General features: G+C 39.9%; 1 protein-coding gene across 2 annotated transcripts in view; it reads left to right on the forward strand.

The window, feature by feature from the left end:
* The window catches only part of B3GALT5 (beta-1,3-galactosyltransferase 5), a 101,813-nt gene that overhangs the window by 3,908 nt on the left and 83,694 nt on the right, over positions 1 to 14,211 (forward strand). The window lies entirely within an intron of this gene.

Here is a 14,211-nt window from a genome sequence, read left to right on the forward strand (position 1 = left end):
TGACAACGAATGTCGCCTTCAGTTGAAAACCAGAATTAGGAGATTTGAGTATTGTGTAATGAGGCATTTGAAAAACAAATCAACCAGAATTTTTATATCTTATTTTGAACGTTTTCCCATATCCTCAATAGAAGAAAAAAGAGCCTGAAGTCGTTTGGGACCAAGTTGGGTCAATAAAGTAGCTGACCATCCATTCACTCCTTCAATAAATATTCACATGGAGATAAAGGGTTTGGCTCTGGAGCCCGATGCCTGGGTTCACAGCCCAGCTCTGCCAGGTGTTTGGCAAGTTACTTAATTTCTCTATGACTCAGTTTCCTTAACTGAAATCGGAGATTATGACAGCACTTATTTCATAGGGGTGGTTATGAGGATTAAATGCTTTCATATAGATAAAGCTTTAGAACAGTGCCAGGATATGTAAGTCTTACATAAATTATAGCTATTGTTATTATTTTCCGATTCAGCGCCAAGCGCTGTCTCATGCCAGATAAGATTCTTTTGGATCAAGAATGAGGTATGAAAAGAAAGTAAGGAAACTAGTTTTCTTTTAATGATTTAAAAAAAAAAAAAAACCCTTGGTTTTGAAAGTTATTGCCAAAAAATGTTCCCAAGCTATTTTGAGCAACAGAAGAATTGCTTGAATAAAATGACTGATGTCAGGGGCGTAGGGTTTAATTTGTTGTCTAAATTTTGGTCCCCATGCATTTTATTTAATCTCTGACTCTCCGTAATTATCTGAAGCCATCCCTGGGCGTTACACTTAAGTTTACAACTCTGTCTATTCTTTTTCTTGCTATTTCTAATTTATTTGCTGGATTCTTTTTTCATAGAGGTGTTTTGGTTATCGGTTCCTGACCTCTTGCAGGTTCCCTTTTTAATCTCATTCTTTCGCCTTGTCCTCCCATGTTTCCTTTCTTGTTTCACCAATATCACGTTCTTATTTTCTTGTGGCGGCAAGTCAGTTAGTGTCAAAACTTTTTTTTTTTTTTAAAGATTTTATTTTTTCCTTTTTCTCCCCAGAGCCCCCCGGTACATAGTTGTGTATTCTTTGTTGTGGGTCCTTCTAGTTGTGGCATGTGGGACGCTGCCTCAGTGTGGCTTGATGAGCAGTGCCATGTCCGCGCCCAGGATTCGAACTAATGAAACACTGGGCCGCCTGCAGCGGAGTGCGCGAACTTAACCACTCGGCCACGGGGCCAGCCCCTCAAAACTTTTTTTTTGGGTTGCTTAGAGTGTGGTCCACGTTTGTAAAGCTGTAAGTGCCTGGGATGACACAGACAGTTTCAAAATCATTGTTTCAAAGTACTCATCCTTCCAGTGTCTAATGAAATCTTCCACATCAACCTCAAGGCTAAAAATGTTCCATGTAGGGATGGACCCAGGGATGGAGAAATATCCATCCAGGGGTGTTTGTCTTGTGTTTACTGATTCTCACCAGGACCAATGTGAGAGCTTTTAACCCACATCTGGGAGTATATTTTCTTCCAGCCCGGCTTCTTTATTTGTCTTTCTCGCATACTTCCTTCCCATTGCTTTCCCCTGGCTTTCTTTAGTGGATTTGCATATTTTCTCTGCCATTCCTTTTTATGTCCAGTATATTTAACAAGGGCAGGTTCAGTTGTCTCCTTGGATATAATTTGGTGAATTATCCTGGATTGCTTCTCTCCGTCTGTGAAATTTGTCTGTTTTCTTCTCGGAGCTTCAATCTGTGTGCTGGATATCATTTTGTACCTGCTTTTCTTTTGCCTGAGGGTAGGAGGGAGGAAAGGGTGTAGCTTGAATCGTGGATAATTATGATTAGTAGACTTAGTCTCTATTCGTTTTTCCTGTAATTTTGTTAAACGTGGCTTTCAGGGTACACTCAGGTTTCAGAGTGCCTCCAAATTCAGGATGTAGCTTGGAGGTATTAATTTTTTTTCAAGTTTTAAATGATTTCAACCAGACAAAAGAGTCAAGAGTAACAGACAAATCACGTATGAGTCTACAACCCAGCTTTGCTGAGCTCTGACGTACTTGCTTCTAATTTAAAGATAACACGATTTCAAAGCATCATTGACGCCTCCTCCGCACCCCACCCCCCAGGCCTCTGGACCTCCTTTCTTCCCTTCTCACTCTCCTGAACTCTTACTTGTCTTTCCCCTGCGTGTATTGACATCACTACTGCATATGCGGGTATCCAGGCTGAATGTATGGTATTGTGTTCCATTTTTGAAGCTTTCTAAAATAGTTTCCTACTGTCCTATTGTTACCGCAACTCTTCTTCATTTGTGGTCTTTTTGACATTTATCCCTGTGGAGACACACAGGTCTAGTTCATTCATTTTTATGGCTGCGTAAAATTACGTTACACAATTATCTTAGGATGGATTTGACTGTCCTTTTGTTGATGGATGTTTTGATGGTTCTCATTTTTCATATAAAAATGCTATAATACACCTTCCGGTCTGGGTCTCCTTTTGCACACACGTATGAGTTTCCTTTACGTATGTCTCTAGAAAAGAATAATCGAGTCAAAGGGCATGCGTGTCTCCATCCTTCCATACTGAAGAATGCTCTCCCAGGTCGCTGTGCCAGTTTATTCCCCCACCTACTGTATAACCGGGTCTCTCAGTTTCTGTTTCTCCACAGCCTCACCAACACTTAGAATTATTGGACTTTTACATTTTTGTAAATATTGTGGGTATGAAATAGTATCTGGCTGTTTTAATGTCCGTTTGCCTGATTCCAGTAAAGCGTCTTTTCATATATATGTATGTATACTAAAAACAAAATATATATGTGTTCGTGTATGTTTATATATATGTAAAAACCATTCTGTGAATGGCCTGTTCATACCTTTTGCTCATCTTCCATCTGGGGGTATCTCTTTCTTATTAGTTTATAGAAGTTCGTTTAGAAATTCTAGATCCTTCCTTTCTATAATATGCATTGCAGATATCATCTACTCGTCTGTGGCTTGTGTTTTTACGTTTTTGTTGACCAATTTTTTTAATTTGGTCAAATTTACCAAATTTTCATTTACAGTTTGTGCTTTTTTCTGTCTTAAGAAAATTTCCCCCACTTTAAGGTTTTAAAGATAGTGTCATATATTTTCTTCTAAAAGTCTTCGAGTTTCGCTTTTCACGTTTAGGTTTTTAATCCTCCTTGGATTTGCTTTTGGTATGTGATGAGCTAGAGGTTCACATTTGATTTTTCCATGGGAATAGTCAGTAGTTCCAGATCATTAAATCGATAGTCGGTGCTTTCCTGGTGATTCATAATGCCGTTTCTGGCAGATATGTGTAGATCTGTTTCTGGGCTGTCTCTTCTGTTTTATTGGTGTCTTGGTCTGCTCAGGCTGCCGTAACAAAATACCATAGACTTAGGGGCGTAAACAACAGAAATTTATTTTTTCACAGTTCTGGAGGCTGGAAGGGGGAGGTCAGGGTGCCAGATCCTAGTGAGAGTTCTCTTCCTGGCTTGCAGGTGGCAGCCTCCTGGCTGTGTCCTCAACATGGCGGAGAGAGAGAGCTCGCTCTCTCTTCCTCTTCTCATAAGGCTGTCAATCCTGTTGGATTACAACCCCAGTTTATGAGCTCATTTAACCTTAATTACCCCCTAAAAGCCCTTTCTCCAAATATAGTCGTGTTGGGGTTAGAGCTTTTTGCAGAGGATGTAATTCAGTCCATAACTTTGGTCTATTTGTCTATACTTCACAAATACTCACTGACTTAATTGGTATGGCCTTACACTAAGTCATGACATATTGAACAAGTTTTCCCACCTTATTTCTCTTTATAATGTATTTAGGTCTAGGCACTTTTCAAACTGCTACTTTTGCACTGGGTCCTGGGCGAGTGAATCTGGGTGCAGGATTCTCCTCTAAGAGTGGAGTCTCTGGGGCAGCCCCATGGCCGAGTGGTTAAGTCCACTTCAGCAGCCCAGGTTTTCACCAGTTCGGATCCTGGGCACAGACCTAGCATGGCTCATCAAGCTGTGCTGAGGCGGCGTCCCACATAGAAGAACTTATAACTAGAATATACAACTATGTGTGTTGGAGAGAAGAAGAAGAAGAGAAAAAAGAAGATTGGCAACAGATGTTAGCTCAGGGCCAGTCTGAAAAAAAAGAATGGAGTCTCCATTCCTACAGTCTTATGGTTCTCCTGGACATCAGCCCTATCGGTTTTCAAAGCCAGATGTTGTGGGAGCTTATCCTTCCTTCCGCTGCAGGTCCCCAGGGGTGGTGTGCCTGATGTGGGGCACAAACCCCTTGTTCCTTAGGGAGAAGCTCCGTTTTTTTTGAGATTCATCCCGATTGTGGGTCAGTGCGCCAGGGGTGGAGTTTTCTGTGAGACCTCATCTCTTCCTCTGCTCCCTACCTGATGTCCCCTTTCATCTCTTGTTGTGGAATAGCTGTTCAGCTACTTCTCAAGCTCTTTTCAGGGGGAATTGTTCTGTAGGTAGCTGCGGATTTGTTGTTTCGGTGGAAGAAATGGTTCAGGATCTTCCCGTGCTGCCATCTTGAACCGCCTTCCTGAATGTTCTCTAATAACATTTTGTAATCCAGCAGTCTTGCACATCTTTGGTTAGATTCAGTCCTTGATACCTTTTTTTATAGTTTTTGATGCTCTTGTGATTGACATTTTTGTTGCTGCTTTTAAAAAGTCTTTATTTTGAAAGAATTCTAGACTTAGGGAAAAGTGGCAGAAATTGTAGAGAGAGTTTCTGTGTATCTTCTATCCAGCTTTCCCTTTACATGGTTAGTTAATATGTTAACATTAATAGTTCAGTTACTGAGAACAGGAAATGAACATTCACACAGTACTCTTAATTAATCTTCAGACCTTGTTTGAATTTTGCCATTTTTCCTGCTAGTGTCATTTTTGTGGTCTAGGATCCCAGCCGGAATCCTGTTTGCGTTTGGTTGTCATGGCTCCTTATTCTCTTTTAATCTGTAGTAGTTATTTAGTCTCTCTTTGTCTTTCATGAACTTGACATTTGGGAAGCATCCAGGGCAGTTATTTTTGTAGAACGTTCCTCAGCTTGGCTCTGCCTGACTTTTTTTTACGATTAGATTGAAGTTACGCCTTTTTAGTAATAATACCACAGAAGTTTGATAAATTTTCTTATTGGTTCTGATAGATTATATATATATCTTCTTGAATGTTTTGCATAGATAATTGTATTAGATATTTTGGTTATTTGTGTCTTCCTAGCATGTGGGAGGTTTTTCTTCTCTAAACTTTTTTTTCTTTTTTTGGTGAGGAAGATCGGCCCTGAGCTAACATCTGTGCCAGTCTCCCTCCATTTTGTGTGTGGGGCATCAAGCATGGCTTGATGAGCGATGTGCTAGGTCTGTGCCCGGGAACCCGTGAACCCCAGGCCGCTGAATCGGGGTGCACGAACTTAACCACTACACCATCAGGTTGGCCTCATAAACTTTTGAAGTTAGACACGGTCATATAACTTTTTCTGACCAATGAAGTGGGAGCTGAAGCGATGAATCCTGAGGGATTTACTTGTAGGTGCTTGATTTTCCAGCTCTCTTTGCTTTGCTAGTGTAAGCACATATTGATGCGAACATGTCGTAAGATCCGTAAAATGATAAATCAACTTTTGGAGGACAGCTGCCTTCAGAAGTAGTCTAGATCAGCAGAGGACCTGACCTATGTGAAAATGAACTTGCTGTTTTTTCTTGAGGTTGTTTGTTAACTGTGGCATAACCTAGACTATTTGGTCTGATACAATATTGTCTGTAAAGAAGAATATCTTCATTTCTTCATTTTCCGATTCTTATACCTCTTATTTCCTTTTCTGGTCTTATTGGATTGGCTAGGACCTCGAGTACCGTGTTTAATAAATCAGTAATAGTGGACATCCATATTGTGATCTTGACCTTAATGGGAATTCTTTTAAGTTTCACTATTTAGTATGATACTTAGGCTAGGTGTTTAATGAATACTCTTTGTCAAGTTAATAAGTTCCCTTCTTTCTCATGAATCAGTGCTGAATTTTATCGATTTTTTTTAGTTGCATCTGTTGAGAGAATCATGTATTTTTTCTTCCTTTAATTTACTGGCATAGTATATTAATGATAATCTCGTGAATTATTTAGGAACTTTTTTTTGAAAGAGCTGTTGTTCATAATTTTCTTTTCTTTTTACTATCTCTGTCTGAAGTTGAATTTTTTTTTCTGTTTTTCTCTGAAACAGCTTGTAAAAAAGGATTTTTTTTCCTTTAAAACTCAGTAAAGTTCACCTCTAAATCTTTTTGAGTTGTCTTTTGGGGTGGGGGCAGGTAGGATTTTGGTTACAGATTCAGTGTCTTTAATTGTTCTTTGCTTATTCAAGTTCTGTTTCTTTTTCAGTGAACTTTGTTATTTGTGATTTTTTACAAAATGATTTTATCTAGGTTTTGAAATTTATTGGCATAAAGTTGTTCATAATATTCTATTATGATTTAAAAAAATTTTATTTCTCTTTGTTTGTGGACCTTTTCTTTTTTAATTTGGCTTATTTTGGCATCTTTTCTCTTTTCCAGTTAAATCTTGCTAGAGCTTTATTTATTTTATTAGTTTTGCTAATAAATAGTTTTTGAGTATAGAGCGATCCTTTTTGTTTTATTCTCCATTTCATTCTTTGCGACTCATATTACCATTTCTCCCCTTTTCTTGCCTTTTAATGTTTATTTTCTTTTTCCAGCTTCCTGAATTACATACTTAATTTATTTTAAATCCTTCTTTTTTGCCCTGTAAATTTATTCCTAAGAAATTTTTGCTGCATTCTACAGGTTTTGATAAGTTGTTCTTTAATTTTTGTTTGTTTTAAAATATCCATTGTGATTTCCTCTTTAACCTATAAATTATTTCCCATATAGATTTAAAAGTTTCAAAACATACATTTTTCCCCATTATGTTTTTATGTTGATTTTCAGTTCCTATAAATGGTACATGTGCAATTAAAAAGAATGGTTATTCTCTTTTTCTCTACGTATTTATTAAATGAGGTTTATTTGTTTTCTTCATCAAATCATTATTATTACTATTTTTTGTTTTGCCCTTGTTATACTTTTTGAGAGGAAGGTGGAAAAATACAGTTGATCTTTGTAATATTGTCAATTTTTGTGTTACGTGTTTTGAGACTGTGTTGTGAAGGCTTACACGTTTATCAAGGCTCCGTGTCATAAGATGATGTGGTGAATGCTGTGTCATATTGATGCTTTTGGCCTGAGCTCTCTCTTGTGTCACGTGGCTGCACTGGGGTCCCTCTCAGCACCCCCCACCTTCCTAGTTCTTGCGGGCATCTTTCCCACCTATAGTTGTACCTTTCCTTTGGGTGTGTCATTTTAACCTGCATAGAGATGGATATTGTTTTTGCCAATCTGATAAATTCTGTTTTTAAATAAGTGAGATTAGTCCATTTATAATAAGTGTGGCTTCTGAGATACTTAGACTTAATTCTATTATCTCATGTGTTTTCTCCTTACCAACTTTTTCCTTTAGTTGTCTTTTCTTCATTTTTTGTCTCCTGTTAATTGATAAAGTTTTCTGTGTTCCCGTTTTCCCCCTTTGCTGGTTTGCAAGCTGTGGACTGTATTTCCATTCTTTTAGTGATTATCCTCAATTTTGAGTCACGTATTTTAACCATATATAAAGTTTTTCAGTATTTCTATCATTTTCCCTATCATGACAAGGATGTTAGCATACTTTAATTAGCAAACAACTTCTCTCCTTTATTTTGTAGCTCTTGCCTAGCTTTTGGTTTTAACTTTTTAAACATGAAAAATTAGTTATTTTTATGGAATAAATTAGTTAAGTTTAATCACATATGTGGTCAATTTCCGTGCTTATTGTTGTGTCCTGTGTCTCTTGACATACGCCTGGGTTTGCACATCTTGCTGAAGTGCATCCATTATAATTCTTTAGTAAGGCTATATGGGCAGTAAACTTTCATACTATTTGTGTGTTTGAAAATGTCCTAATTATGGCTTTGCTTTTGCATGTTAGTTTAACTGGGTATGAAATTCTGGATTGGCAATAATTTCCCTCCAGCATTTTCAACATCACATTCCATCATCTTCTGATTTAAATTATTGGTCTGAGGCATTTCTGTCAGTCTAATTTTCAGGCTTTTGTGGATAATTTGCCTTTCTCTCTGATAACTTTTGAGACTTTCTCCTGGTCCTTGATGTTCTGCAGTTTCATTGTGATGTGTTGAGGTGTGGATTTATCTTTATTTATCATGCTGGGTACTTAGGGTGCAGGGTTTTTTTTTAATGCTTTTTGGTGAGGAGGATTGGCCCTGAGCTAACATCTGTTGCCAATCTTCTGCTCTCTCTCATTTTTTTTCTCTCCCAAACCCCAGTACATAGTTGTATAGCCTAGTTGTAAGTCATTCTAGTTCCTCTATGTGGGATTCCCACACAGCATGGCTTGGTGAACAGTGTGTACGTCTGCGCCCAGGATCTGAACCTCTGAACCCCGGCCACCGAAGTGGGGCATGTGAACTTAACCACATGGCCACAGGGCCAGCCCCTAGGGTGCAGTTTTGATTTGAGGACTCATATCTTCAGTTCTGGAACATTCTCTGCTGATATTTCTTCTCATATTTCTTCTCTGCTGTTCCTTCTGTTCCTTTCTTCAAGAACTCTTGTAAGGTTAAGTTGACCCTCTTGAGGTGTCTAGTACATTCACTTTCTGATAAGTTTCTGATGTAAGTCCTGGTTGTGGTTGGAGACAGTTAGCTCTGGCAGAAGATGAGGATTCTCCTTTCAGTGGGGCCTTCCTTCTCTCTGTGGAATGTGCAAAGGCAAGGCTTCAGGTTGAATTTCAGTTTACCCTACAGGATTGTTTCCTTCACGTTCCTGTGGACCACCTCTGCTCCCTTTGCTCCGGCTTGGAAGGGAGACAAGGAAGACTTATGAATTTCACTTCCTCACCTTTTCCCCCACTTTCACCTCCCCCATAAAGGGTACGTGTAAAATTCTGTTTTCGGTGGTTTTTCATGACCACCACTTTCAAGGGGTATGCCAAGAGTTGTGTCCCTTTGGTTTGGTGTTGCTTGTATGTTTTTGGCCAGCTTGAACTTCCTGCTTCATTTCAGTGTGGACAAAGTAGAGAAACAAATGTCTCAATACCCTATTACACATTTGAGCAAAAATAGTTGCTGACATTATTCAACCCATTAGCAGTAGGTCAGAGGGGGTGTTCTATGTCCCAGTTTTGTGTAAAGTCTGGCAGAATTCCGAGTTGTTTGGCATCTTTGGAGAGAAGCAGATGCCCGTTATAATTGGACATGAATTAAGGAATTGAGAAGTTTGAATGAGGCAAATAAATGGTAGGAAGCTGGCCTCACTAAGATGGAGGTGTAGGTGGAAGGATGGTGGTCGACATTCTGTGGATCCGAGTTGTCATGAATGCTCCACAGCTGAATCTCTGGAGAATCCATGAATGACTGATGTTGGATTTTTTTTTGATACCTTTATTTGGCTTTCTCAGGTACCAAATGCCCAAATTCCCGGTTTGCTAGTTATTAACTAATCGGGTTACCCCCCTGAAATGTGCAAAAAAGATTCATTACTCCAAGACTGTTGTTTTTTTCCTCCCCATCCTCACTCTCTTGTAAATCTTGTTTTTGCTTCTGCTCTGAGAGTCACTTTACCAGCTGACTCTCCCACAGGAGGAAACCATTTCTGTGAAAGATAACTAAACTACATGCAAAAGAAGTAATTTTTTCTGAGTTGTTCTTTGACAGACTTACGCTTCCCATTTTAGACTTAGAGTGTGGCACTCAAGTCTAATGTTGCATGTGCACTTTGCTGACCTCTGACACATGCTGTTAACACCTGTCTGATTGATGCTCTTTTTTGGGTCATCTGTAGTAATTGTGGGGTGCAGAAGCCAAGTGGTCAGCACAGGTTCTTCCATCAGGTAAAATGGAGGAGCTTTTTCAGGCTAATGAAAACCGATAATGCCAGAGACCATGTGGGAGATTTAAATGGTTAGAGGAAGAAGAGTTATGATGTTAGGAAGGCATTTTTCACGCGGTTGGTTCCTAGTTATTCAGGTTTATCGAGCCTGGTGGTTCTCGCTCTCCCGCTGACCCGTCTCAACTGTGCTCTTGATTCAGCTGCACCGCCACACTGTCAATCTTCTCTTTATCCATTTGATTTCTTAATGGGTCTGTAAAATGTGTTCCTCACAAACTGTTCTAAGATCAGAGAAATGTGGGCCACCTGCCTATGAATCTTCTTTTTGAGATTCACTCTACATGTTCACTTTGTAAAGTTTCCCCAAAGTCCTACAGTTAAGAAGCCTGTTTAATTTTGTTGAATCCGATGGTCCCCCAATCTGCGATCCCACCTCTCTCCCACCTCCCACCTCACTGCCCCCAAACACACACGGGTCCTCTTGAACTCTGGTGGGGCACAGTTAGGGAAAACCTGCCCAATACGGACAGAAAGGACTCCACAGTCCCTCCGGCTCTGATCTCCGCTTCCCTTCAACTCTTGATTCTTTTCTTTCTTTTTATTTTTTTAATTAATAGTTTTATTGAAGTGTAATATCAGTATTATAAATTTTACCCACTAAGTTTGCAATTCAATGAACCCCAAATTCTTTTTCATTGTCCTGGTAAAATATACATAAATTGCATTGACCATTTTAGCCACAATTCCATGACATTTCGTACATTCACAATGTTGTGCAAGCAAATCTACTATCTAGTTGCAGAACATTTTCATCACCCCGAAAGGAAACCCTGTATCCGTCACTTCTCTTCACAGTGCTCAGCTCCTGGTGACCACCATTCTACTTTCTGTCTCTATGAATTTGACTATCTAGGTCCCTCATATAAGTGGAATCATACAGTATCTGTCCTTTTGTGACTGGTTTCTTTCACTTAGCGTACTGTCTTCAAGGTTCATTCGTGTTGTAGCCTGTGTCAGAATTTCTTTCCTTTTTAGGGCTACTATTCCAGTGTATGAATGTACCACATTTTATTTATCCATTCCTCCATCTGTGGACACTTGGGTTGTTTGCACCTTTTGGCTCTTGTGAATAACGCTACTACGAACACGGGTGTGCAAATATCCGTTCGAGTCCCTGCTTTCATTTCGTTGGGGCAGATACTCAGAAATGGAATTACTGGATCATGTGATAATTTCTATGCTTTATTTTTTGAAGAATTGCCATGCCGTTTTCCACAGTGCTGCACCAGTTTACGTTGCTACCAGCAATGCACAAGGACGGGTTCCAATTTCTCTACAAACTTGCCAACACTTGTTAATTTTTTAATAATTTATTTTTATGATAGCCCTCATAGCGGGTGTGAAGTAGTATCTCACTGTGGTTTTTTTTTTCAAGATTGGCACCTGAGCTAACAACTGTTGCCAATCTTCTGTTTTTCTTCTTCTTCTTCTCCCCAAAGCCCCCCAGTACGTAGTTGTATATTTTGGTTGTGGGTCCTCCTAATTGTGGCATGTGGGACGCCACCTCAGCATGGCCTGATGAGCGGTGCCATGTCCATGCCCGGGATCCCAGCCAGCAAACCCTGGGCCGCTGAAGCGGAGTGCGCGAACTTAACCACTCGGCCACGGGGCCGGCCCCTCACTGTGGTTTTGATTTGCATTTCCCTAGGGGTTAGTGACATTGAGCATCTTTTCATGTGCATGTGGGTCATCTGGATATCTTCTGTGGAGAAGAGTCCTTTGCCCATTTTTTAATAAGGCTGTTTGTTTTTTGTTATTGACAAATCCCTACTTATTAACAGATAAGATGTTTACAGTCATGAGCTTTACTTCTGGGAAAGAGGTTGCCCGGCGTTTCTCTCTTTTCTGCTTTCTTGCCCCCACCCTAGTCCTCCATCAGTCATCATTTATTACTGTGCTGGTTTGTCCTGTTTTCAGGCTTGACTGAACGGCTCTGTTGCATCCGTTTCCACATCCCAGGTTTTGGACCATCGTCTCTTTATAGCTGTTGGTTCCTTGGACGGAGAGTTTTATTTAAGCCAACCGCCCCCATCACCTTCCTTCTCCTTCTAAAGGATTGTCATTTGCTCTCTGATTTTAGCCACAATTACTCCACTGAAGCTGCATTTTGGAAGTCTGAGAGCTTCTGGCTCCATAATTTTCTGTAGGATGAACATTGATGATGACTCCTTCCTTCTTTAGCCTCTTTTGGTCCCTGAGGATGCTTCCCTGTGACACGGGGAGGGGGAGTGAGCAGTGGGGTTGAGGACTGTGGACCCTGGGGTGCTTTGTGTGTATGCAGATGCTGCCTTTGACCAGCATCTCACTTTAGGACCCAGGCTTTACTTTACTCTGTGGGTTTCTCCTTGTAAGAGAGAACATTAGCGCCCACCTTCTAGATGCGTGGTGAGGACTGAATAAGGATCACGTGATAAGTGCTTAGCACAGTAACTGGCACCAGGGAGTATCATGTTAGCCACTGTTTGGACGTTAATCTGGTTTTTCTCTTATATATCCAATTGATCCCTTTTCACCTCCATTTTTTCTCCCTTCTCACTCTTGTTTTCTAAATCCTGTTCTTTGCTCTCCATCATTCTCTTCCTTGACATTGTCTCATGCCTGCCATTTCAATGTTCCCCTTTGTGCAGGCAGATTCTAACCAGGTCACCACTCTACATTTTGGTAGGAGGCTTCTTGTAGCACAAAACTGTGCTGTAAGGACGTATTTTTTGGAGGACATTTTGACCCTTGTCAAATCCCTCCATGTCAGCTGCCCCCTCACCAGCTCCTACACAGCCATACCAGTTCCTCTTCAAATCTGGAAGAATTGGACCTTTCACCAATTTCTATGAATTGCGTTTTTATTTTGGTGAGGGAGATTGGCCCTGAGCTAACATCTGTTGCCAATATTCCTCTATTTTTTGTATGTGGGATGCTGCCACAGTTTGGCTTGATGAGCAGTGTGTAGGTCCATGCTCGGCATCCGAACCCATGAACCCTGGGCTGCTGAAGTGGAGAGTGTGAACTTAACCACTATGCCACCCGGCCAGGCTCTGAATTGCATTATTTTGAAGATGAAATCACAAATGTCACCCCGGCCGGTGGACCTGGGCCACGTCAAGTGATTATATCCTGAGAAGAAGGAATTGTAGGGCTTTATGAATCAAACAGAGTAAAATCACAGAAGTCTTAGGGGTGATCTAGAATATTGCTTGAGTGTTTACTAGTTCCTGGGTACTGTGAAGTACTTATTTAACTTTCGCAAGAACTTTCAGAGGTAGTTAGTATTATTTTCTCATTTTGTAAGTTTTCCATTTCTCATCTAGAGAAAACTGAGTCTTAAGAAGGTAAACATGCCCCGAATCTTATAACTAATAAGTGACTGACTTAAGATTTGACCCAGTTTCCCGGGGCTCCAAATACCGAACTCTTAACATCATCTGTCTTCCATATGTGTCATTTCTCGTTTTATTTCTTCCTGCGCCCTTTTCTTTCTATATTTATTAGATATGCTAGAGCTTAGTCCATTTTAAAGAGAGAAAATGGGTGCATATTTATCTGTGAAACTTTGTTTTCATGTTTGAATTAATTCAGTCCTGCTTTTAGTTTTATTATTCTTGCTCTTTTCTATAATTTTTGTTTGGTTTCTAAATTCTTTGAGAGCTTAGTCCATTTCTTTCTTTTCTTTAATAATGAAAGTACATAAGGCTCTACATTTGCCTCTGAAAGTGACTTTGAACTCATCCTAAAGAATCTTATCTATGGGGACGGCCCCATGGCTGAGTGGTTAAGTTTGTGTGCTCTGCTGTGGTGGCCCAGGGTTTCGCTGGTTCGGATCCTGGGCATGGACGTGGCACCACTCGTCAGGCCATGTTGAGATGGCGTCCCACATGCCACAAGTAGAAGGACCCATAACTAGAATAGACAACTATGTACTGGGGGGATTTGGGGAGAAAAAGCAGAAAGAAAAAAAAAAAAGAAGATTGGCAACAGTTGTTAGCTCAGATGCCAATCTTTGGAAAAAAAAAGAATTTATCAAAAAAAAAGAATCTTATCTAGTGTTGTCATTTGTTTTGTTTTATAAGTAATCTATTCTTGCACATTTATTATTTCTCCTTTGACCTCAAGGTTAATTTTCTTTATTTCTCATTGTTTGGGATTTTTGATGACTTGATGATTAAACTTAATGTTAATTCCTAGTTGTAGTGCTTTATGGCCAGGATGATGACCTCTCGTTTTCCTATTAAGTCTGTCTACACTTACA

The sequence above is a fragment of the Equus caballus genome, chromosome 26, assembly GCF_041296265.1.
Source record: "Equus caballus isolate H_3958 breed thoroughbred chromosome 26, TB-T2T, whole genome shotgun sequence".
Taxonomy (NCBI): Eukaryota; Metazoa; Chordata; class Mammalia; order Perissodactyla; family Equidae; genus Equus; species Equus caballus.